The 27,240-nt window shown below is 48.8% G+C and overlaps 1 protein-coding gene across 4 annotated transcripts in view; it reads left to right on the top strand.

Annotated features, from left to right (window-relative positions):
- The window catches only part of SYMPK (symplekin scaffold protein), a 1,074,521-nt gene that overhangs the window by 920,661 nt on the left and 126,620 nt on the right, over window positions 1-27,240 (top strand). The gene's annotated exons all lie outside the window — the stretch shown is intronic.

Here is a 27,240-nt window from a genome sequence, read left to right as displayed (position 1 = left end):
GCTCCACCGATTCTTCATCCGATCAACGGGGACCCGTGTCGGATTCGTCTACGCCCCTCAAGGGTGAAGATTTCGTCGAGCTACGCTTTTGGAGGACTCCAGAAGTTTCTCAGGCCCATCTCGTACATGGCCCAGGAGAAGGGAAGCTCGACGCCCGGAAAGCTGTTCCGGGTCTGCCCTGGATGCCAGCTTCAGAATGTCTTTAAGGAGGACGAACACTCCTTTTGTCTTTACTGCCTACATGAGGACAAGACGCACGTGGAGAAGGACTGTGCGTTTTGCGGCAATATGTCGGAGCGGACCATGAAGGACCGCCATCAACGTCTCGCCAACTGGCTGGAAGGGAAGAGCCCGTCAGGCGAGAAGAAGAGGAAGAAATCCGAGCGGTCTTCTAAGACCTTTGAGGACGCCCCGGCGACGGGGGTCCAACACAAGGCCAAGCACCGCGAGTCCGCTGGCACCGGGAGCACCGAACGGTCGGGCTCTACGGGCGCCAGGCAGGGCGCATCCTCCCCGGCACCATCAACCACGACTGGTTCGGGTAAGAGGAAGGCCGAGCACCCGGCGAAGCTCCTGGAGAGGCCCCGGTCGAGCTCCAAGGCCCCATCAGTGGGAGAGCGAGGCAGTGTCCCCTCCCCCCCCCCCCCAAGGAGAAGGCGGTGAGCGCACCTAAGGTGGTGAAAGCCTTAATCCATCCGGCCTCTATCGAGACAGTCGCGGCGGCCCTGGCTCAGCCTGTGGGGAGGCTACACCAGTGGTGGCGACCTCGGGGCTCAGAGTCTCCCTGCCACCGCGGAGGGAGTCCTCTTTTATGCCCATCGACAGGACCCCCGTGAAACCTCCGACGGAGAAGAAAAAGGGGGGGGCAGGAGGTCGTCGTGGATTCGGCCTCAACCTCTGAGGAAGAGCTGATCGAGGTCTTAAGCCACGGCGTTGGCGTGGAAGAAGACAACCCGTCGGGGGGGATCCCGACGTAGGAGACAATATCGTCGAGGGTGCCCACGGGGCCCCTGACCGCCCGTCGGACTCCCCTCAACCAGCGCCGCAAGACAACTCGGCGGCCATTTTGTTGGCTATACAGTCTTTATGCTCGGAGATAAGGACGAGACTGCCGTTACCACCAGCAGAGGAACCGCTCCCGACGGGGGACCCGGAGCCAGGCCCTTCTGGGAGCCCTCCCCCTAAGAGAAGAAGGATTCACCCTCCACCTCCTTTTCAGCCATCGCGCCCTGTTCAGCCCTCCTCCCCGTCCACGACTCGTGGGGATGATACGGGGACTGACACGGCCGCGACGGGTACGGACGACGAGGTTTACGACGAGGATCTGCCGTCGTCACCTCCCACCCGGGCTGCCCTGCCCGACGAGATTGGATCGTTTCACTCCATGATCGCCAGGGCATCCGAGCTCTTCCAGCTCTGCCCGGAGGAGAAGAAGAAGGAAGGTTTCCTTTATCAACGGCGCGAGGCCAAGAGGAAGACGGTCTTCTCCGTGCCTCTACTGGACGATATTTGGGATGAGGGCCTCGCCCTCCTCAAGAACCCATCCACGACGCCGGCTAGAAGGGATCGGTACGAGAAGAAGTACCGGGTCCCGGACCGGGCCCCCTTGTGCCTCCGGGCACAGCCGACCCCGGACTCCGTTGTCTCTGCGGCGGCCAGGAAGAAAGCGGGGGGGGGGGGTGCGGCCTCCACGTGGACTTCCCCGCCGGGCGGCGAGGGAAAGAAATTGGATACGATGGGACGCAGGGTCATCTCGTCTGCAGCGACGACGATTAAGGCGGCCAACGCCTTGGCTATCGTAGCCCGCTACGACCGGGAGCTGTGGTACAAACTGGCCCCCCTGCTGGACTTCCTACCAGACGACAAGAGGGCGGATGCCCTAGAGATCTTGCAGGAAGGTGAGGTGGCGTCGGACCATGCCATTACAATTGCGACGGACATCGCCGACACTGGATTTCGCCAGTTGGGCAACGGCGTGTGCCTTAGGCGGCGTGGATGGCTCAAGGCTACTGACTTCCGTCAAGACGTGCAGACCAGTCTTGGACATGCCGTTTGATGGAAACAACCTGTTTGGGAAAACAGTGGACGATTCCCTTCAAGCCATCAAAGCAGACACGGAGACGGCCCGGGCTCTTGGGGTTCTCCAGCAACGGCGGCCGGCCTTTCGGAGCGGCGGAGGCAAGGGTGCCTCCAAAGGTTCCGGCGGCAGATTTTCCACCTACCGTCAAGCGGCCCGTTCGTCGTCGCAGGAAGCTTACAGGGGACGAGGCAAGTCAGGCGGACCCCGCCGTCGTCGCCGCCAAGGAGGTCAAGGCGGCAAAGCCTCGTCGAAGCAGGACTGAGCCGGCCGTGGGGTCGGGCCCCCACCGAAGCACCCCGGTGGGAGGCCGGCTGGCGAGCTTCGTCAGCGTGTGGGAGTCCATCTCCACCGACCGTTGGGTGCTGGACGCCCTAGCCCAGGGTCACGCGCTCGAGTTTCAAAGAAGGAGCCCGCGCGGCCCCCTGTGGCCAGGAAAGAACTTCACATCCCTCAACTTCTCTTGGAGGTAAAGGCGATGCTCAGGAAGGGCGCCATCGAGCTCATCCCAAAGAGGCTTCGGGGCTCCGGAGTTTACTCAAGATACTTCCTCGTGAAGAAGAAGACGGGAGGATGGCGTCCCATCCTGGACCTACGACGACTGAACAAATTCATCAAGGCACAGAAGTTCAGGATGGTCACCCTCCAACACGTCCTGGGTCAGCTGGAGGAGGGCGATTTCCTGTCGTTGTTGGATTTGGAGGATGCCTACTTCCATATTCCCATCCTAAAGGGACACCGAAAGTTTCTCAGGTTCGTGGTCCAAGGGCGTCACTATCAGGTCAGAGCCCTTCCCTTCGGACTAAGGTCGGCACCCATGGTGTTCACCAAGTGCCTCGCACCGGTGGCGGCGCAGTTGCGCCGAGAGGGGATCCACATCTACCCCTACCTGGACGACTGGCTCATCCGAGCGAAGACGAAGGAGCTCGCCGTGGAGCACACGGCAAGGACCGTCCAACTTCTCACGGACCTGGGATTCTCCATAAACTACGCCAAGTCCCACCTGGTGCCCGCGCAAGACGCACGGTTTCTGGGAGCGAAGCTCGACACAGTGTCGCTCCTGGCCTATCCGTCGGAGGAAAGGACGAGGGCCATTCTGGGCAATGTGCAGCGGGTGCTGGTTGCGGACACGGCCAGAGTGAGGTCCATCAAGTCCCTCCTCGGAATGATGTCGTCTTGCATTTACCTCATCCCCCTGTGCAGGCTCCGGATGCGCCCGTTGCAGGAGTTCCTGGACGCGCGCTGGATCCAGACTACGGGCAGCTTCGAGGAGAGGATCACACTCGACGAGAGTTTCCGACGAGCGATCCGGTGGTGGGGCACCCGCGCGCATCTGACGGCGGGCATGGACTTCCAGACCCCCGGCCACCAGGAGACAGTGACCACGGATGCCTCCCTGGAAGGGTGTGGAGCGCACACCGAAAATCTGCACACGAGAGGCCTTTGGCTCCCGACGGAGAAGTCCCTCCATATCAACGTCCTGGAGCTCCGTGCAGTGTTTTGGGCCCTCAGGTCCTTTCTTCCGTCCCTCAAGGGCAAGGTGGTGAGGATCTTCACCGACAACACCACCACCATGTTCTACATCAGGAAACAGGGCGGAACCAGGTCCCCAGCCCTGTCCAGGGAGGTGCAGGATCTGTGGCATTGGGCCGTCGCCCAAGGGATGTTTCTGGTGCCGTTTCATCTGGCAGGGATAAAAAACACCATCGCCGACTCACTCAGCAGGGAGCTGCGCTCGTGCCACGAGTGGGAACTACGGCAGGATCTAGTGGACCGCCTCTTCCGACGGTGGGGCACACCCCAGATCGATCTGTTCGCGACGAACTCCAAGTGCCGGAAGTTCGCCAGCAGGTTTCCCCAGCCGAGGAGCATGGGCGATGCTTTCTCGTTCCCCTGGGAGGGCCTGTTTCTATACGCGTTCCCTCCATTGCCATTGCTGATCCGGCTCATCAACCAGCTCAAGAGGTCACGGTGCAGGATGATCCTCGTCGCACCTGCATGGCCGAGGCAGATATGGTTCCCGGACCTTCTGGACTTGTCAGCGTCCCCGTCAATCAAGCTGCCAGGGGACGCGGATCTTCTCTACAGGGAAGGAGGCGCCATCCTCCATCACGACCCGAAGTCGCTGAACTTGCAGGCCTGGCTCCTGCAGCGTTAGAGTTTGGAGGATACGACATACCGGCCGACTGCAGAGAGGTTCTTGCAAAGGCCAGGGCGTCCTCAACTCTTAAATGCTACGGACACAAATGGAAGAGGTTCTCTGTCTGGTGCCACGCACAGAAGATTAACCCTCTACGGATTACGGCTCCCCAAGTACTGCCGTACCTACTGACGCTGGCCAAAGCTGGACTGGCGCACGCGTCCATCAAGATTCATCTTGCTGCGATCTCCCGATACACCAGAACCACGGGGCGGACGTCCTTGTGGTCTCATCGTCTGGTGAAAGAGTTCATGAAGGGACTGTTCAGATCGTTCCCGCCGGTGAAGGCTCCGGCCCCGGCGTGGGAGCTCAACGTGGTACTGACCAAGCTCATGGGACCTCCGTTCGAGCCTCTGCACTCGGCTCCATTGAAGTTCTTGTTGTGGAAAACAGCGTTTCTTGTGCCCATCACCTCCGCACGACGGGTGGGAGAGATCCAGGCCCTTTCCTGCAAGGCCCCGTACTTGACTTTTCACGACACGAGGGTAGTGCTCAGGACGCACCCCTCCTTCATGCCCAAGGTGCCGTCGGACTTCCACCTCAACGAACCCTTGGTGTTGCCTGTTTTCTTCCCGTCGTCTTCGTCGCCGGCTGAAAGGACTTTGCACTCGCTGGATGTGGCTAGAGCGCTGAAGTTCTACGTGGACCACACAAAGTGTTTTCGGAAGACGTCACAACTCTTTGTGAACTTTGGACCTGTCAATCAGGGGAAGGCTCTCTCGAAGGCTTCCATTTCCAGATGGCTCTCCGGCTGTATCATGTACTGTCATCAGTTGGCAAACCGACCGCTGCCTGGCCGTCCGAGCCCATTCCACCAGAGCGATCGCAGCTACCACGGCGTTCCTATCTGGTGTGCCCTTGCTGGACATCTGCAGGGCTGCTACGTGGAGGTCGACACACACCTTCACGAAATTCTACTGCGTCGATCGGGATTCCAGGGAGGAGTCCAGGGTCGGCCAAGCAGTGCTGCGCAACCTGTTCGCCTAAGGTGAGCCTGGTGAGGAGGTAAGATTTGCTTAATGTTGAGTTTGATGTAATGCTTAATGTTGAGCCTTTGCCACCTCCCGTGGTTGTGCATGTGTGTACTGCTGTGTATTCTTTATTCATGAGCATGTGAATCCATGCCAGACCCCATGCTGGAGAAGGAACAAGTTACTTACCTGTAACTGTTGTTCTCCAGCATGGGTCTGGCATGGATTCACATGCGAACCCTCCCGCCTACCCCTCTGCGGCTCTTCGCTTGGTCATACTGCCACTTCACGTGCTACCAAATCTAAAGATGGCTGCCAGAGGCGGGGCTTAGGTAGAGGGCAGTCATTGGCTGTGGTCAGTATGACGCAGAGATCAGTGATTGGTTGCTACTACGAAAGACAGATCAGAAACAAAACTGATACTGGTTTTTTCTTTACCGAGGATTCCCAGCCTGACGACGGAATATTCATGAGCATGTGAATCCATGCCAGACCCATGCTGGAGAACAACAGTTACAGGTAAGTAACTTGTTCCTTTCATTCCCTTCAACAGTCTTGTCACTGCTGGGTGCTTTCCTACTGGAGCGCCATCAACGAGCGTATGTCTGGCGGATATCGCTGATCTATACATTCGTACCGTCCTAAAGGCTCTACCGGCGGGGGGGGGGGGGGGCAGACTAGCTAGAAAATTCACTACCTGTACTACAGGTGCTGAAACGGGAGAAAAATTCCTCCCCCGCTGCACCACAACTCCCAAGCTTGCCACGCGGAATTATAGCTCCAGATTGTAGAGGGAGCCCATGATGCATTGATAAATTCTGTAGCTTCCTCTGAAAGCCCCGGCAGGCACCATCTGTGCCTGAAATCCTGCATGCTAACAGCGACAGTGTCTGGTCTTGTGTCAGCGGGTGATGAGTTCCCGCTGGGTTGGACAGTTGATCTGGTCTGTTCGCAATCTTCGAAGGAAAATCCGTAGAAAGTTCCATCAGAACTGGAAACCAGGCTTGCAATCTCCAGTCCGTTGTCACTATCACTATCTCTGCTGCGTCCCTGCAAACCTTTGCTAGAACCCTCACCAGCATCGGAAAGGAGGGGAAAGGCATAATGGATTTGACCTCCTGTGACGAGATTCTAGCTAAACCGGATTAATGCTTATTATAATGCCTGCAAATTAAACTTTTTATTGAAAAATACCCATGTTGTATATGGAGAAGGCGTTCACTAGGTTCTTTCTTCTAATGAGTCTTGCTTGGTTGTTGGTTGCTAGGTAACCAAGGAAGAAATGGAGGAGACGGAAAGTGACAGTTTCGTTTGGGCTTACTGAAGTTTGAGGAGTCCGAAAGGTTGTGTGTTCCTGGTTTTGCTTGCGCCGTTGAAAACTGTTAGAGTTCATGAGTAGAAGGCGCCGTTGCACTGTGGAAGCTAAGGTTCCTGTTTGGAGGGCGACCGTTCGGCGAGATATAACATTTCATTGGGAGCTTCGCCTGATTGAGGTACGGCCGCCGTGAGAAGGCGTTGGGAGGTAGAGCCGCGTCTTCCCTCTGCCTCCATAGGAGATTTATAATTACCCCGCGATCAGCTGGCTCCCAGTTGGAGCCTTTCCCAAGACAGATCGCGTATAAGAAGAGGAGGAGGGGCCGAAAGAAATGGAAACCGCGGAAGCTGAGACGAGGGAAGTCGCAGTTACAAAGGAAAGGGCGAGAGTGCTCCGAGTGATTACGGAGGGCCAAGCCAAAGCAGACACAGTGACAGGAGACATGTCACTGGCAAGCTACGTATGCCCATGCAGTTAGTGAAAGGAAGTCCCCTTTGGCCGTAAACAGAACGCTAACTTGAAGGGGAACAGTCTTTCTTTCAAGATCTTTGCAGGTCTGTAGTAGGATTCATTTCTGGTTAAAATAAAAGCTACGTTGAGGAGAGTAGTTTTACCAGCAATACCAAGTCAAAGTGAGATGACAGGCAATCGTTATTGCCTCAGTGTCCAATCAACAATTAAAAGGGGAAAAGAAAGAAGAAGGCAGAGTAAAAGAAAAGTGTTGTATAGAGACAGAAAACAAAGTAGAGAAAGAAGAGAGACTAGAGACTTTGAGACAATATTGAAAATTAAAGGAAAGAAAGAAACAGTGAAACATCTGAAAAGAGATAGTTATAGAAAGTCGAAGCTATGAGGAAAGAGACTGTGTGATACTTCAAGACCACTTATCTGTACATCCTCTCTCTCAGAAGAAGCCACAAGTAGAGTGTCTACCTGAAGGATCTGCAGCAAAGACGTATCAGTTTTTTCCCCTAAAAGAAAGAAACAAAAAACTTCATGTTAATAAAGAAAACTGTTAGGTAGAAAAATCCCATGAAAACTAATCTCTGGCTGTGTGTCCTTAATCTAACATAGAAGCAACTCCCTTACACCTCCCCAGTGGTGAAGGAAGGCGTCTGTCCCCTGCACCTCCGGGTCCAACTTCCAACTGAAGTATTTGTCAGTTGAGCGTTCAATCGTGAGGCGAACAGGTCTATGACTAGGGGGCCTTATCTCTGCTCTAGCTTCTCGAAGGTCTCTCTGTGTAACCTCCAGTCGCTGTAATCCAGTAAGTAACGGGAGTTCCAGTCCGCCACCGTATTCGGGGCCCCTGGGAGATATTCTGCTGTGACTCTTATGTTCCTTTCTAGGCAACTGTGCCAGAAATCTTTTGCTAGCGCTGCCAGCATCCTGGACCTGGTGCCCCCTAGCTTGTTTATATATCGCACTGCTGATAAGTTGTCCATTTTCAGGAGGATGCAACACTGTGCTTTGTCTTTGGTAAAAGCTTTTACTGCGAATGAGCCTGTGAGAAGCTCTAAGCAATTGATATGCATTTCTAGCTCTTCCTGGTACCACTTTCCTCCTGTCTGTCTGATCGCATCTGGGGCTGGCCGCATCTGGCCCCCCAGCCCGATCTGCTGGCATCTGACTCTATAATGAGCTCTGGAACGTCTCTGAAAATGGCTCGGCAGTTCCAAGCCTCCATATTGTGGAGCCACCAGACTAGCTCTGCTTTGCTCTCTTCGTCTAGGGGAAATAACTGAAGGTATCTCCAGCTCTTCCTTAAATACTTGATCTTCAGTCTCTGAAAAGCTTGATAATGTAACGGGCCGGGAAAAATAGCTTGAATGGATGCTGCTAGGAGTCCCACTATCCTGGCTATATTCCTCAGCAAAATGACCGGCTTCCTGAGTGCCGATCTTAGATCCTTCTTTATGGCTCTTATCTTTGCTGCTGGAAGCTTTAAGGTAGCTTTTCTCGTGTCTACGATGAAACCTAGAAATTCTAGTCTCTTTGTGGGTGCTAGTTCTGACTTGTCTCTGTTCACTAAGAAACTTAGGCTAGAAATTAGATTTATTGCCTACAGCACTTGCATCTGCAATCGATCTCTGTCCTCTGCCATGAGTAGGATGTCGTCTAAGTAGATGATCATCCAAATACCCTGCTCTCGTAGTGCTGTCGCTATGGGCGCTGAAGTTAGACCGAATGGCAGGCTCTTGAACTGCCACATCTCCCCTCTCCAGATGAATTTTAGGAAAGGACGGCATTGTGCTGCTACTGGTACTGTTAGGTATGCGTCTTTCAGATCTCCTAGCAGATGGATCCCTTCCTTCTTGAAGTGCCTGTACACCAAACAGCTGTTTAGCTCTTTCAGATTTATCACAGGACGAACCTTGTCCTTGCGATGAACTAGGAACATGTTGCTCAGAAAGGTTAATTTGTGTGATGTCGCTTTCTCTATCGCATTCTTTTGCGCTAGAGCCTGAATCTCTGCGTCCAAAAACGCTGCTTCCGCCCGTGCCATTGGAATGCGCAGAGGGGGCCGTCTTTGGAGCGTCTAGAAACTCTAACACAAAACCTTGCACTGTCTGTAGCAGCCATGCGTCTGAAGACAGATCGCACCAGCTGCTCAAAGAATATATTGTCCTGCCCCCTACTGGAGGATAGCTCGCTGCGCGCTTGCTCACCTGCGTTATTGCTCTGGTGATGGTAGTAGCCACTCCCCGGAAGCTTCTGCCTCTGTTGGGGAAAAACGCGTCCTGCTGGTGTGATTCCCAATACTGCGCTCTGGGACCTTGGTGCCTTCTGTTGGCATTGAACCGGCTGGTCGATCGGCCCCGGCAAAAATTCGCCCTGGGAACACTTTCCTGATGGATGCTTGCGCCTTTTCTAAGGCAGTGAATGTTCCGACAAATGTATTCATTTCCTTCACAAAGGTGTCTCCGAAAAGGAGGCCTTGGGCACTCGCTCCTGCTTCCTAAGAAGCTAGGTCCTCTAGCTTATTATCTATTTTTAGAATCATGGATCGCTGTCTCTCAGACAATATTGCACAGTTTGCGTTGCCCAACATGCAAAACTGCCCTTTGGGCCCATCCTGCTAGGATCAATGGGTCTACCGGCTCCCTGGTGTCCTTTGCCCTTTCCGCTAGGTCCATTACCTTCGCAATGGGTCCCGTCAGGTCCAGTAGTTTGTCTTGGCATGTCTAACATGCACAGTCCATGCCCTTTCTCACGTCTTTCCCTGCCTTTGTCACGAAGGGCAACATTTTGGGATCGAGTTCAGGTGTATCGGCCACCTTCCCCGCTAGCTCAGGTCTCGGACACTGCCCTGAGCCGGAATCTGGTATCTTTCTCCAGTAGCTTCCTCATCTTTTGAGACATGTATAAGGCTACCCTTGGTTGAAGGAACCCATTCTGTGCCTAATGGTGTCCGGTTAACATGTCTGACATGTCGTCGTGGGGGCTCTCCACAATGCTGGCCTTTGGCTCGCAGGAGCTCTTCCTCTGCCAGGTTAAGCTCTTTGCTCAAGCTCTATACATCATCCTCGGGTTCCTCTGACTGGTCTGAGGATGATGTAGCTTGCCCTGTGTTTTGCGCCCCTGGGGTAGGGGGTAGGGGGTATGAGTCTGGGCAGGGCTGCTTTCGTTAAAAAGGCACTCTTAAGCCTGTTGAATGCGTCAGCCGCCTCCTGGGGCTTCTTTATCTTCCCCATATCTGAGCCCAGGGGATTAAGTGTTTCCTCTTCCGGGCCACTTTTTTCCCCTTCTCATCATGTTGCAGAGGCTTCTGTGTGGAGGTCCCCTCAGCTGGGTCGTGGAGAGTGCCAGCTTTTTTCCCAATATCTTCTCTAGGACAGACAACCTGTCTTGAATGGGCTTCACCCCCTAAGCAACTGCTTGTATCAGAGAGTTTCCGAAGACTTTTTTAAAACTATTGGAGAGATCTATTTCATCTTCGCCCATGTACTCCTCTTCCAGCTCTTGCCTTTTCTCACTCTCCTCACTCCATACATCTCCCATGCTGTAGGCCAAGGGGACTGCTGTAGGTGCCTGTCAAGCTAATGATAGGCTTTTGCACCTTGCTTTAATTCTATTATGCTCTATTCTTTTCTCTTTTTTTTTTTCTTCATCTTTGTGCCTCTGACTTCTCAGGTGAACCGCTGTGAGATTAGGATCTCTGTGCGTTCAGGGAGCGAGAGGAGAGCCGTTCTCGGCGCAACCGTTAATCCACGGAGAAAATGCTACTGCGCATGCGCGTACTTTCTTCAGTGTGCATCACGGTATGGAGAGGGCTGGGCTTGTTTGTTGTGCTCGTCGCCTTACGGGGAGATTACATTTTTTTATAGCCTTGTCACGGACCGAATTGTAAGTCCACGTCAATAGAAAAAATGACTAGAACGCTGACGGCTGACCGGCCGGAACCCCAATGCGAATGTGATCACTCACGGCCCCAGCCTGTCAGCTGTGTCGTAGCTTTCTGAGGTTTTCCGCACATTCACTACCTACGCGGCGTTTGGATCTACGGTCACTTGATAGCTATTAAGTAGACTCGCAGCTAGATGGTGTACGCTGCACGCATTAACCCTATATGCAAAACGTATGTCTAATGCTACATATAGCTAGTATCATAGACTCACAATACATGGCAAATAGTGTACTTATCTGTGTGGCTGCAGCAAAAAAAAAGAGGAAGGGACCCAGTGCAGCTGACACTAATAGTAGGAAAGGGGTTCGGATTGGACTGTGAGATTGAGGCTGAAGCCTCATGGGGACTGTAGTACACCCATGTTTCCTTTCCTCTCTGTTATGTTTTTCTTTGTTATTTTGCACAAATTTGAAATATTACACAAAAAGAGTAAGATTTCAAATACTGTGGGTTAGCTGTATTAAGGAAGTTAAAGCATAATGCTCGCCCCCGTTCTTGTCTACGAATTCTGCTTCTATTTTCTTTAACAATTGTACCAACGCAAAGATCAATGCTTTTTCTTTTCCTATCATCATCCTTTTCCAAAGGGAATCTAGGCAGTCCTCAAATTCAGTATTGGTATATCTCATAAACAAGTTAGTTCTTGGCACTCTAAAATGGGGGCATTCAAGTATTAAATGCTTAAGAGTTTCCTTATGTTCTGCACAGTTTGCAAATCTACAAGTCATTTCATGTTCTTTACATTTTTCATTTCCCCAATACCTGATCCCTTCACACGTGTAAAATTGATTCAATTTAAAACGCATATAGTACATACGAGTTACATTACAAGGAAACATGGTTAAGTACAAACAGCAACCATCCCTTTTTCGAGTGTGCCTGGCATATTCTTTGTAGGTGTGCTGTATTTAAGTTGCTCTATTGTCAACATCCAATCGCTTTCAAATAGTTTTTTTTTTCTCACATAAGCAGGTCGCAAGCATAAGTCATTTGGCAGGACCCCAATTTCTTCGAGTAATGATTTCATCCTCCCATGATATTGCATAAAGGAACCAGAACCACCTTCTGATGTCATTTGATAAAGATCTTGATAAAGAAAATTCTTGGGAGGGTCCAAAATCCTAGCATAGTTAGACAATGCTCGCCACTCCCATCTGCATCATAATGAGATTAGCCCCAGCTCATGTCGAATTATACAGTTCGGGATAGATGGGGCAAGGTGCAATGCAGATTTTAGTAAACGCCCCTGCAAGGTGTTAAGTTGTGTGTTTAGATTAAACAAACACATGTCAAGTGCATATAAAAGAACCGATTCCACTTTCAATGTCATATATTCCAGCAATGGGACCAGAGAGAATTTGCAGTATTTGTGAAAAACAAAGGTCTTGCTTTCAGATGAAGATGATCAGTCCAGCGTTTAATGGACGAGGCGTTACTCATATGGTAACCAAGATAGATGATTTCCATTGATTGGGATATGACTTCTCCATCAATCTCCCATATATAGTGCATCAAACACTATAGTGGTAGTCTTTGTGGAATTTGGTCTAAGGTTATGTAGGAACGCAAATTCTCCAAATAACTGCAATTTCTTCTGAAGGACTGATGGAGTGAGATCAAATAATATAACATTTACTGTGAATGCTAACCAATGTAACTGTAGAGTACATAACCTGGTAGCAAACGTATTAGAATTCTTCAAAATGTTATCCAAATCGCTCAAATACAGATTAAATGGTTCCATGTGTTAAAATCGCTGCAAAAATTGCTGTGGTTACAAAATATTGCTGCAAAAATGCTGTGGTTTTGCCGCCGCAATCCATGTAAAGGATGCGGGGGACACCCCTGCAACCCCTGGACCCATTATACCATTTAAGGGGAGCGGTTGACACCCCTGCAACCCTCGCTCCCCTTAAATGGTATAACGGGGTTCACCTTTACCAGGTCAAACCACAGCATTTTTGCTTATTTTTTTTTTGTATAGGCAACATTTTTCCCACGATTTTATCACTGCATACCAATTAAATAACGTTGCTGTCAGATCGCAACCCTGCTTCAATCCCAGATACGACATTACAGAATCCATCATGGCACCCCCCCCTGTGTAATTCAGACCTTATACGAGGTATTTGTGTGGAGCTTTGCAATCCAATAGATCAAACCTGGTGGAATACCTAAATTAGACATTTTCTTCCATAACAAGTTTCTTATCACGGTGTCAAATGCTGCAGACATGTCAATAAAAGCCATATAGATTGGATTAAGTTCTTTGGTTTTGGTATCTGCTAGCAAATGGGCCATGATTGTTGCATTTAACGTTGTACTCATTCCCCTTCGAAATCCTGTTTGAGATTTCGAATATATGTTATGTATCGTAATGTGTTTTTCTAGGTCATGTAGAATAAGGATCGAAAAACCTTAAGCAGCAGCATCTGTTGGAGAGATCGGGCGATAGTTCTCTGGGTTTGCTGGGTCCCCCTTTTTTATAGATAGGAACTATAATAGAAGTAACCCAGGTTTCTGGAAGTGAAAAGGTCAAGAAAATTCGATCAAATTTAATTTTAAGTATCTTTTCCCAAAAAGTTGGATCTGCCTTATATACACATGGTGGAATACAATCTGGACCAGCAGCCCACGAATGGGACAGCCTACCAATGGCCCATTCAATGTCTTGGTTGGACCACTTAAATGATTGAATAGTTGAGCTTTGTATTAAATCGTGAGTTTTATTAATAAATCGAGCTGGAAGCTGGTACTTTTCAGCAGTGTATTCCCTCCAAGCATCTGCTGGAATAATATTCTTAGAATCATCACTTCTTCTAAAGTCAAAGTTCTTAATTGCTGACCAAATAGCATGAGTGTCATGCTGGCAGATAGATCTAATCATTTCACAGTTCCGTTTATTATGACCCAAAATAAGAATGCCTTTTACCTTATTCTCATATGTTTGCAGGATACGTTTTTTAAGAGAACTGTGATGTACTTAATTGTTCCCTTTTAAGGATTCTCAGATCCCTATTTTTTCTACCTTTTAACATTTCTAAGTTCTAATCAAAAGAATGCTTAGTGGATTCTTGAAGTGGTTTCTGTTTTGCAACAAAACAGGACAAAGCAATAGAGACCGAGGTATAAACTATGTTATCCAATTGTTGAGGAGAGCAGAGGTGGGGCATTCAATGTTCATCCATTTTATTTAGTTCTAGAGAAACCTGAGATGCTAGTTGTTGGCATAATACAGGATTACATCTAAGAGAGATGGGCAAGCGATCAGTTTCTAATACCTGCAGCAGCTCATTAATACCAAATTCAGTATAAGAGATGTCTATAGATAGCTGAATCGGTGCATGATCCCTATGACTAATTTCGTGCACACTAACTGGATCAACTATTTGTTCAAGACAATAAGACACACAAAAAAGTCAATCATGGAGCATGCTGAACCGCGTTCCCATGTAAATGTAGGCAATAGTTCCATACAACTAACATAATACATTTCCCAATCATGGAAATACGACCTCCATCTTTCGCCTTTGTGTACAGCCCTTGTGTTACCATCTTTAAGTCTATTGGTCTCATCAATCCTCATAAGACAAGTCTAATTGAAATCACCTCAGATGCTATTTTCAAAATTGGGGTTATGAATATATGCATTTTTCAGACAAAAATCTATATCATCAAACATTTCCTCAATATCGTTTTTCAGGGGATTCCAATAAAGGCTAATGAGTAATAGTGGTTTAGTTACGGTTCGCTTTAGAATCACATCTACCGCCAATAATGTTCAAATGTATACATAAGCACAGTTTGGCATTCAATAATATTATTGATGGCAATGGCTAGGCCAACGGAAGGGCGTCCTTGCGGGCCTTAGTGGCCTGTGAGCAATAGGTTCGAAAGCCTTGTAAGAACAAAGTGTCCGTTTTCCTAGTTTCATGAAATAGGATAACATTTGGAATTTTAGGGGAGGAAAGTGAAGAAAACCACCTTGATAGATTTAGGTAACCACATGAGTTCCATGAGAGAATGACCCGCTTAGGGTTCTTCCGAAGCTAGGTCATGTTCTTACCTAATTTGGCAGTAAAGATAGCTCTGATCTATATGACCAAATAAACTTTAAGATATTTACAGATGATAGATGGCAAGTTATTCGATAGTTATTTTGAAGTGACAATGAGATCCTATCAAAATCTTTTGTTGTCAATATCCTTAAAGATGGAATACAATAGAGTAAGTCCAGATGGTAACTACGATTAATTCTTGCCTTTCCTAAAAGGTCTGGTCTCCCTTCAAGCCCAATCATATTAATTCCACTACTGTGAGACTGCTCTGCAGTCTGATTCTCCACAGATCCATCCACTGACTTAGTAGCTATCAAAGTCTGCTCAGTCAAAGTCATCTGACTGTATAGCAGTAGAGATGTAATTCCCACAGATGCATTGACCATTGCAGATGTTGATCCTCTTACACCAATGTTAGTTATATTACACGATGTAGCTCCCTTAACTACATTTTGTGTATCAGTGAGGTGGGTTCTAATCTCCATAGGGTTTAACAATCTTTTTAGTGTTGATGTTAGGAATCAATCTTCTAATGCTTTTTTCAAATTATCAAGATTATAGCTGTGAGATTGATCTTTTAGGGAACTAGGTGGCAAAGAGTGCCCATTTCCCATCTCAGATAGGGAGGCGTATCGTCATATAGACACACCATTCCTACCACACTCCATGTTGGAATTTACAGAGTTCATGGTATTGATTCTAGGGCAGTATGGGAACCCTTTGGTATATGTACAGTGGGAAGGTCAGATGTAGGGCCATGTATGAGCTGATTAACTGCCTTGGATGCCCTTAATTGCCTGGACTTTCCAAAGCCAGTAATTATTACCGGAATACCTCCGGCAAGCCATGCGCTCACTGTATCCTGGGCATTCAAATTGCGACACACGTCCGAATACAAGCGACTTTGATTATACTGATCATAGCTAATTCTAGTTGGTTGGCTGGCTGATCGTATTATCACAAGTAACAGTAGTGTTGCCTTCTATACTAGATTGTACAATCTTTTGTGTGCATTTCCTACCTTCAATCGGAAAGTAGTTTATTAGCATTTTTTTTTCTATTTCCGCCGATAATTCAGAAGGCGATACCTTTTTCATTACTCCATTCTGATCAGAATTCCCTAAAATGACTATACGAGATTCCCTTTTGGATGTCAATACAGCTGTAGTTCCCTTCTTAGAATCCAAGACATTTTGAATGGAATGGAACTTTCATGACTACAAAGATGAGATTGACTTTCTTTAGTTAATTGCTCAAAATCTATTATGTCATCCTCCAAATTAATAATAGAAATAACGTTATTGTTGGATTCAATAACTTTACCCTTTCCTTCCTTAACATTGTTTTTTTAAGCTATTCATCAGCAGTTTTTCTTTTCTTCTCTGCCATTTAACTGCGCTCATCTGTAATTTTTTAGTACGCTGCAACAAAAATACAGGCTTCTCATTTATGGACTCCACAAGAGACTCCACATTTATTTGTTGATCTAAAATATTCGTAAGCGCTGAGGGGCTATCCAAGAGCTCCTCCGTTTGCGGTAATGGTTGGATAATTGAATCAGGATTGGCTGGACAGAGATTAGCTCTCAATTCCGCAATGGTGATGTTCAATGCCTTAATATCATCTTCCAATCCTGCTAATGAGTGAACTGGAATCTGAACATTACCATGATTGAACTTATTATACATAACTTGTTGTCACTGAGGAGGCTTCCGAGCATTGTGAACAGGGTTCACAAATAATTTTAATTCCTACAGGTGCAGCTGTATCCTGTTTGTTTCCAGTTTTGCAACAATACTCCCTTGCCATTATAAAACCTTCCAGGCGGTTAAGCTTAGTAAGGATGTCATTAATGGAATATTTGATGTTATGCATCTCCAGATGTGTGACATCATGACCTTTGTCTAGCAGGTCCAAAATACAAATAATTACTGGGAAAGTCTAAGGAGTCTGGTGTAGGTGATAGGTTAAGATTAGGTGCAGTTCCATGTGGAAGGTTATCTGTAACCTTTTCTCCTACAAAAGCCTGCCTTAAGACATCGGCATTAATCATGCTCTCATAGTTAGGAACAGTTAGATCATTGTCTAATGGCTTAATCGCCACTTCAGCTATATAAGCAGCATTGGTACATTTGTTCATATGAGTATTATTGTCAGGAGTATAGCTAAAATTAGTCCCACAAAGACGTGGGATCATGGGGGTTAATAGGCCAATTGATAAACGAACACGTTTATCCAATTCAGCCATTGCTCCCGGTCCAATCTTTGATGTATCGTTTAAAGAATCACCATTCACATAAAGGTCAATTGAAGAGCAAGATGTGTGCGATTGAGCCAAGGCACCTTCCGCCGCATCAGAGCAATCTGCCAGATCCATACCGAGTGTTTCCTGCGTGGGGAAACCTAGATACCACTGTATTAATAGAATCATTTGCAGAAAGGTGCACTTGGGCAGTGTGGGAGGGCTGGCTATTTAAAGTCCTCTCTGCTAGCTCCTTATCACTAATAAAGATGGTTGCCGCAAAGCTAATAGCTTGTTCCCCCCCCCCCCCTCTTTATCATTGCCACAATCGTTACCCATAGTACTAGGGCACAGATCCACATTGTTTTTTCGGCTATCATGTTAGTAACAATTATTCTGCGGCAACATCAACTCAGCACATCTCCAACTTCGCAAGCCGCTTGCCATTATTCAACAAAAAGTCCAAAAATAAATAATGGTCGGAAAGCACGCAAGAATGACTTATGGCTCGATTTAACCACTCGGTTATAACACTTTGGTCAAATTACTAACTATTGATGTCACAATCGTTTTCTACTCACCCACGCACCCTATCACCACAACGCCACACTTCCGAGCACTTCGAATGAGCGTGGGAAATGCACGTGCACCCAAGTATATGATGGATGCTGGGAATCCTAAAGGGGGGGCTTGTGCATGCAAAGGGTTTTGGTTGTTGAAGTCCTTGTATGCCTTTGCCGTGTTTCTCGTACCAAGCAGTGCTGCGCTTCTCCTCCTCCTTACAGCCTCCTGATATGGATCTGCAAACTAATCCAGCAGTGAGTCCACAGTTCAGAAGAGTCCTCACCACAACACCACACTTCCGAGCACTTCGAACTGCCTTCCTTTTCGACAAGGGCCTCGGGACCATCCACCGGCCGCCAGCTCTGCCAAAACTCCAGACCCGCTCTTGTGCAGGAGATTTTAACCCGGCTAGAGAAAGGTGCAATAGAACATGTACCTGTAGCGGAGAGGAACAAGGGTCGGTACTTACCTTACTTTCACATCCCAAGAAAGGACGGAGGATTGAGACCCATCTTGGACTTAAGACACTTGAACAAGTTCCTCAGGAAGGACAAGTTCAAGATGGTAACACTTTCTCAGATCCTTCAGGCTCTCCAACTCCAAGACTGGTTGGTATCATTGGACCTTCAGGATGCTTACTTTCATGTGCTGATCCATCTCAAGCACAGGAAGTACCTGAGGTTCGCGAATGGCAATTCTCACTATCAGTTTCGAGTACTGCCATTCGGGTTGACCTCCGCCCGAGGGTTTTCACCAAGCTGATGGCGGTAGTGGCAGCTAGTCTCAGGAGAGGGGGATTCACCTCTAACCTTACCTGGACGACTGGTTAATCAGGGCGAGTTCACCCAAACGAGCTCAGGAACATCTGACCATGACCTGCCACTTCTTACAAAGACTGGGCTTTTAACTCAATTTCAAGAAGTCTCAAATGATACCACTCCAAAAGCTCCAATTCATCGGAGCAATACTGGATACGTCCTCGGGCAAAGCCTCGCATCACGAGGGGAGAGCTCACCACATTCTGCAGATGGTAACAAAGTTCCAGAATGCCCAGCATCTACCGGCCTTCGATTTCCTCAGGTTGCTCGGTCTCATGGCATCGTGCATTTTTCTGGTGCCAGAGGCCAGATTGAGGATGCAATACCTTCAATGGGCCCTCAGAACTCCAGCAAGAGAGGAGGCGTAGGATCACTATCGCTGTGCAGAGAAGCAATGCAGCTCTGGTTCTGCGCAATACAAGAAGGAATCTCTCGGCAATTCACCTAGCCGGAGAGCAGAACACGGCAGCAGATGCTCTGAGCAGGCAGAGCGCAGTGTCCCACAAGTGGGAACTAGCTCAGGAAGTCCTTCAAGAGATCTTCACCCTTTGGGGAACCCCTCAAGTGGATCTGTTCGTGACCAGGGTCAACCGGTCAATACTGCTCAAGGGAATTTCCCCCTCCAAGAGGAGCTCTAGGAGACGCGTTCGTGGTGGACTGGGAATTTTCACTGCTGTACACGTTTCCTCCAGTCCCCGTGATTCCTCAAGTAATCAGGAGGTTGAGAAAGTCCTGAAAACCATGATCCTAATTGCCCCTGATTGGGCCAGGAGAACGTGGTACCTGGACCTTCTAGACATGTCCATCTGCCCTCCAATACGTCTTCCACAAAGAGAGGAAGGTCGGGTTCTCCATCTGGTGGTCAAAACACTGAGAGGCTGAGAGATAAGAATTGGGACCTCCCAGACGACGTAATGGAGATTTTGCTTTCGGCCAGAAGACCAGCAACAAAATCCTTATACTGGTGTCGCTGGAACAAGTTCAGTAACTGGTGCAGGGACAAGAATGTGTAATACTCCTATGGTACTCTTTCCTGTTACATTTGGCCAATTTCGGGCTCCAAGTTGGCACTATAAAGGGATACTTAGCAGCGCTATCTATTTTCAAGCGCTCCTCAGAAGAGGCATCCTATTTTAAAATGCCCTTGGTTATTCAATTCCTGAAAGGGCAAACAAATGTGTATCCTCCAACACTTTTTCCGGTACCCGTCTGGGATCTATGTTTAGTCCTAAAATTTCTCACATTTATACCTTTTGAACCATTACATTCTTGACCGTTAAGGCTTCTTACTTTGAAAACAATTCTGCTAGTGGCAATTACATCACCCCCCAGGGTGCGTGAGTTGCAGGTGCTCTCTTGTAAGCCTCCTCACATTGTCCTTGGGGTCAAACCCTCTTTCTTACCAAAAATAGTCTGACTTCCACCTGTCACACAAAAGTACATGACCTTCTTTCTACCCTGCTCCGCCTGCAAGTAAGGAGGAAGAAAGATTACACAGACTGGACCCAAAAAGGCTCTCAGTTTCTATATCTCTAAATTCCGACAATCTGGCCAACTGTTTGTCAGATATACCTGGCAAAAATGGGGTCTAGCAGTATCAAAACAAACGCTATCCAGATGGATAATATTGGCAATCTCTGAATGCTATAAATTGTCTAGAAAAGAGCCCCCAGATGGACTAAGGGCTCATTCACCCAGGGGCATGGTGACTTCAACGGCTCTTCAGAGGGGTGTCGGAGTGCAGAACATTTGCACGGCGGCCACTTGGTCGTCTATGCATACCTTCGTGAAACGTTATTGCCTGGATTCAACATCTTTTCGAGGGGTCTTTTTGCAAAAGCAGCCCTATACACTGTGCATGACAAACGTATTATAATTTCTGAGGCTTGTGGAATCTGCTTAAATTACATGCTGTGCATAGGCCGACATCTAGTGGAAGCTGCAGAGTATTAGTTTGTTTTTTGAAACTCGAAAATGGGCGTCGACACAGGGCGTGCCAGTAATACTATCCCTGGTGTGACGTCCACTGTACACATGATCCCTCACGTGTGTAGGACCCTCAGATTGTTTTTTTCCGCCATACTTGTCGGAAGCATTGCGCAGAGTTCCCTGACTTTCAGCCATATTTTGCTAAATATCATATTAATTTCCCTGTTCTTCCACTCCCACGTCGAGACACCTAAGTACGAAGCCGGTCCGAAGAACAAACAACCGTCGAGAGCTGCACAACGGACTTTGGGCCTCGGAAGGCCTCTGGCCTCGGCCCTACAAGTAGGGAGAGTGGGGGGTGTAAACATACTCGACACTCTTATTTTTCCTACACACACTAGCCCGCTGCCACAGGGATCGTATGGAGGGTTCCCCATTTAAATTTTGCCCCAAGTGCAACCGCAAGTACCCTTGGGTTGACAAACACGCCACCTGTAACCTCTGCTTGCCGAGGGATCACCCCGAGGCGAACTGCATGTAGCCGGTTCAAGGCTAAGACACTAAAGAACCGCTCGACCAAACGTTGGGCCCACCACGCCAGGCAACTCGAGGCCATGGAAGCGGAGGGCGCCTTCAGTGATTGCAGCGACACCGTACTTTCGGACGGCGAGGGCAAAGAGGTGTCGAAAGACGCCCAAGCGCAAGTCCCCGACCTCGGAAGATTGTCCGGCAGGGCAGTTATGGGGAGCACACCCAGCGACACGAACGCTACCCACACCACTTCTACACCTAAACACTCGAAGTCCAACCGAGACTCGACACACGTGTCGAGTTCTCGGAAAGAGGCACGAAGAGAGCGGTCCACCGATCGGTGTCCTCTGGGCGTTCCCAGTCAAGAGTCCAAAGTTGCCTCACTCACCAAAGTCACGGAGGTACGCTCGTCAGAAGACGAATCCGACCTCCAGCCCCAGGCCGCAACACCAGAAGTCGGCTCCGGCAGACCGTTCGGCGGCTGCTTCCGAGCCCCGATGTGCTCACTCGAAGGAAAGAGACACTACCCCCGAGTCTCGACGCCAGGTGTCAAAAAGCTCAGAGAAGGTGAAAACATCAGGGAAACACTCTTCTACTCATGGGCAAGGGGGTAAACAGCAAAAGAAACCATCTCACCCTTCTTCTGCACCACAGACACATAAGGACAGTTCAAAGTCTTCAGATGAGCATAAATCCAAGACCCCCGTCCAGGCCCAAGCAAGGATCTTAGAAATGGTAATTCCCAGCTCCAAAAAGTGGACCAGTGAAGATATAGACAGGGTAGTGACTAGAATGTCCTCCCTAGCTGACTTCTACTCCAAGAACCCAGAGCACTTCCTCACCTATACCCCGGACAGTGCTACTCCTTCAGGATCCAGGGACCCTCAGCCCCCTACTAAGAAACCTCGGGTTGAGACTCCAACTCAGGGACTGATTTCAGACCCTTTTTACATACAGCCTTACACTCAGTATGGTGAGGATCCACAACAGAACGATGAGGATCCAGACTTGGTAACGTTGGATGACCAAACTGGGGTGGACTATTATGGGAATGTCGAGGGCCAAGAGGGGGAGGAAGTTGACGTCGCAGAAGTCTACAGGATAGACTCTCCTGTTCACAAAGAACCTCAGGTTACCGACTCTCCAGTAGACAACCAGCCCCTCCTAAATGAGGTCTTGGCTAGAGCGGCAGAGCACTTCCGCATTGACACTCAGGGGGGCACAGGAGGAGAGGGACTTTGCAGAAGAACTAGTGGGAGAGAAGAGACCCATTGCCCAAGCCATTCCAATTCTCAAGTCCATACAACGGAGAATTGATCCTTCCCTTCTTACTCCTAACCTCACCAGGGCCGTAAACCCCAGAATCGAGAAACTCTTCAGGACCGCCCAGTCAGACCCACTTTACATAAGGGGTTAACTGAAGCCCGACTCCTTGATAGTTGCTAACACCAGAAAGAGGGCGGGGACACCTCCATCATCATCTGAGCCCCCCCCCACCAGACAAGGAGAGCAAGAGAATTTACGGGTTGGGAAGGAAGGTGGCCTGCACTTCCGCTTACCAGACAAGGATTGCCAAAACCACCACTCTGCTGGCAAGTTACAATTGCCACCAGTGGGAGCAGGTAGCTGCCCTCATTGACTCTGCACCGGAACCACTAAAGGGTCAGTTGGCCCAGGTCGCATCGGAGGGGAGAGCCATGTCCGGTTGCATCCTTAAAGCAACCTTTGATGCAGCAGATAACGCGGGCAGGCTCATAGCAGAGAGCACGTGGCCAAAATTCACAAAGGGCAGGGTACATCATGGGGTAACAACCAGCAGACTACCCAGAGTTACGGCAGAGGAAACAAAAGGGGCCGTGGTAGAGGTAGAGGCAGCCCCAGCAGAGGCGGCACACCTCCCGCAAAACAGTGACGCTGCGCTCAGGGTCCCTTCGAACGCATCCTCAGTAGGGGGATGCATTTCCAACTTCACCCAAGCTTGGGAAGGGATCACATCAGACAGATGAGTGCTGTCCACAGTGTCCGCAGGATACTGCATCAAACTGCTCGCGCTTCCCCGGAACCACCCTCCATGTCAAAAGATACATTCCTTGGACCACCAAAAGATCCTCCTCAAGGAGATTGTCTATCTTCTAGCAAAGGATGCGATAGAACTCGTCCCGGACAACCAGGTAAACAAGGGTATTTATTCAACTTACTTCCTTGTGCCAAAGAAAGATTTGACAATGTGCCCAGTATTAGACTTACGCTCTGCAAACAAGCATGTCGAGCCCCAGAAGTTTCGCATGACTACTCTCCAAGAGGTAATCCCCCTCCTAAAAAAGGGGGATTACACAGCAACATTGGATATGAAAGATGCCTATTTTCATATTTCCATGGTCCCAGCGCACAGAAGATTCTTGCGCTTCAAGGTGGACAGTCAGCACTACCAGTTCAAGGTGCTGCCCTTCGGTATAGCCTCGGCTCCAAGGGTATTCACCAAGGTACTGGCGGTGGCGGCGACACACCTGCGCAAGGCGGCAATCCCGATGTACCCTTACCTGGACGACTGGCTCATCACGGGGGAGACCCCAGTAATTTGCAGATCAAACATTCAAAGTACGATCGACCTCCTCTTCGAATTGGGTTTCTCCAAAAACGAGAAAAAAATCAAGTCTGGTGCCGAGCACCACCAAACAGTTCCTAGGAGCTGTCCTAAACCCTCAAGAGGGGTTGGCCTTTCCATCAGAGGAAAGAATTCGGAATCTACTACTGCAAATTCCTCTATACCAGCCCGGTCGCCAGATAAGGGTGCGCAAAGCGATGCATTTGCTAGGCATGATGGCGTCATGTATTTACCTGGTCTCCCAAGCGCCTGCGGATGCGACCCATTCAAGAAAGGTTGGTGAAACAGTGGTCTTAGGCAAGTGGTCAGTAGGACGATCTAGTGGTCGTTTCGCCAACACTTGTACGAAGTCTTCACTGGTGGACAAGAGAGAACCTGTCAAAGGGGAAACCCTTTTATGATCCAGAAGTACAGGCTGTAGTCAAAACAGACGCATCCCTGTCAGGGTGGGGGGAGCACACCTCCTTCACCACACAGCTCAGGGTCTCTGGTCTCACACAGTAGCCAAGAATCATATCAATCTGCTAGAGCTTCTGGCAGTATTCAGAGCGCTTCAAGCCTTCAAGCCCCACCTGTTGAACCTGTCAGTGCAGATCCTGACAGACAGCACAACAACAATGTTTTACCTAAACAAACAGGGAGGGACTTGTTCACCAAATCTGTCCAAGCTTGCCCAGATAATTTGGATATGGCACTCAAACGGAACATTTACCTGTCATCTCAACATGTTCCAGGGGATCTCACTTTGCTAGTGGACGCTTTGAGCAGAGATCCCCTCCCAGAAGAACACGAATGGTGTCTACTCAGAGAAGTCGTAGAAGACATCTTCTCACAGTGGGGTTTCCCCACTAGAGACCTATTCGCCACAAGCGAAAACAGGCAATGCCCAGGATTCGCATCCAGGTTCTCTCAGCCAGACTTCAAGGGGAACGCCCTGTGAATGAACTGGTCAGGAATGTTTGCCTACGCTTTTCCTCCAACCCCTCTCATGAGGAAGGTGGTCAACAAGATGCACAGGGAATTGATGACGCTCATCCTAGTTGCTCCCATGTGGGCGAGGCAACTGTGGTTCCCACACCTACGCAGACTGGCGGTGTGCGAACCCATCAGACTCCCATGCTGGTGCAACCTACTGTCCTAGCACCAAGGTCAAACAGTGCATCCTCAACCCAGCTCAATGAACCTGGCAGCATGGCTCCTGAAGTCATAGAGTTTGGACATCTCAACTTACTACCACAGAGATGTATGGACATCCTAAGAGAATCTAGGAAACCTAACACGAGGCACTGTTAATATGATGGAAAAAAAGTGTTATCTGGTGCCAGAATAAGCAAATCAACCTGGTTGATTGCACTCCTTCCAATATTGTCACATACATGCTCCACCTGCTGGATGCATGGTTGGTATTTAACTCACTCAAGGTACACCTGGCAGCGCTGTCAGCCTACACCACCTCCCACAACAAGGTTTTGTGGTGGAAGGTACCCGTGGTTAAAGCCTTCATGGAAGGGGTAAAGAGACTCCACCCTCCAATTTCAAACCCACCACCTGGACGGGACCTTAATGTGGTGCTTGCTAAACTCATGGGCCCACCGTTTGAACCCATGCATAAAGCCAGTCTCAAACACCTGACCTATAAAACTGCTTTCTTAGTAGCCATTACATCCATAAGAAGGGTCAGTGAAATTCAGGCTCTGTCAGTGCAGGATCCTTTCTTTACTGTTCATAAGGATAAACTGGTTCTACGAACACACCCTAGGTTCTCACCTAAGTTGATTTCTAAATTCCACGTTAACCAGTCCATTGAGCTTCCGGCCTTCTTCCAAGAACCCAAAAGCTCAGCTGAGGTGAAGCTACACACTCTAGATGTGCGAAAAGCGGTCCTCTACTATGTAGACAAGACCAGGCCGCTAAGAAAAACAGACCAACTGCTTGTCTCCGTAGCTACAGGCAGAGAAGGAGATCGCGTCTCTAAAGGTGCCATCTCCAAGTGGATAGTCAATTGTATCCAGCTATGTTACTCCCTTGCTGAAAAGACTCTGCCTTTTACGCCAAGAGCCCACTCTACAAGAGGCATTGGGGCCACTCTGGCTTTCATTGCAAATGTACCCCTTGACACCATTTGCAAAGCAGCTACCTGGAGCTCTATTCACACTTTTACTCAGCACTACTGCACTGACACTCATTCCAAGGCAGATACTCAAGTGGGACAAGCGGTTCTAAGACCTTTATTTGCTCATGACCCTTCTCACATCCCACCTCCTTCTTCTAACACTGCTCGCTAATCTATGCACAGCATGTGATCTAAGCAGATTCCACAAGCCTCAGAAGGGATACATTACTCACCGTAATCGTATTTCTGATGCTTGTATCTGCTTAGATTCACATGCGCCCACCCTTCCTCCCCTCTGAGAGAAGGCGCATGGATGCTTGTAGTCTTATCTATCTATCTGCTTGGATAATCTGTACTCACACTACTCCTCATGCTACCTCATGTCAGAAAAAGTACAATCTGAGGGTCTTACACGCGTGAGGGATCATGGGTACAGTGGACGTCACACTAGGGATAGTATTACTGGCACGCCCTGTGTCGACGCCCATTTTCGAGTTTCGAAAAAGAAACTGTAATACTCCACAGCTTCCACTAGATGTTGGCCTATGCACAGCATGCGAATGTAAGCAGATACAAGCATCAGAAATACAATTATGGTGAGTAATGTATCCCATATTTTTTTTTCTGATACTCCCTCCTCCAATTAATACTGCTATGGGAGCCTATCTAAGATGAGGAATACGTGGGAGGACACAATCCATTCGAAGAACAAGTTACTTACCAGCTGTAACGGTCTTTCGATTGGATGTTCCTCCTATGTATTCCTCATCGACCCTCCCAGCCTACCCCGCCGTACAGTTCACGCCAGTTGCACTCCAAAATCCTTCAGAGCCAAAGGTCAATAAAAGACTGGTCATCTGATGCGGCAAATAAGATCGTAAAAACAGAACTGAAGCTGACGGGGGCAGCTCGAGCCCTTTAAACTACGGATGACGTTGATGTCTAACAGCGGCCCTCGAGGGACATTTGATGCCACTGCTTCGAGCACAGCGCCCTCTATTGAAATATTTCCGAAAGAGCAAGCTGGAAGATAAGAATATCTAAGATAAGGAATACGTGGGAGGAACATCATATCGAAAGAACGTTATAGTTGGTAAGTAACTTGTTCTTCTCCTTTAAACCAATCACTGAGCTCTGGGTCATACTGACCCTATCCAATGACAGTACACTCCCTAAGCCCCTCCTCTGGCAGCCATATTCATATTTTTACCGCATGCTTCAGTGCAGGCTACTTGTACGTCTTTCTGTGTTTTTCGATAGAAAAAAGTTATATTTTTGTTCCAAAAAAGCCTGTGGGCTCTTTTCTCCATCTGCCGATAGCGGTGATCCGTTGTCGGTGAATTTCAGCACCCTTCAAGGGCAAAGATTGTCAAAGTTTCCAGAAGGCCATCAGGCCTACCTTGCACCCT

The sequence above is a fragment of the Ambystoma mexicanum genome, chromosome 2p (genome assembly GCF_040938575.1).
Source record: "Ambystoma mexicanum isolate Mex_15411 chromosome 2p, UKY_AmexF1_1, whole genome shotgun sequence".
In the NCBI taxonomy this organism is placed as follows: Eukaryota; Metazoa; Chordata; class Amphibia; order Caudata; family Ambystomatidae; genus Ambystoma; species Ambystoma mexicanum.
The sequence above is the reverse complement of the archived record's forward strand: the minus strand, read 5'-3'. Positions and strand labels throughout refer to the sequence as shown.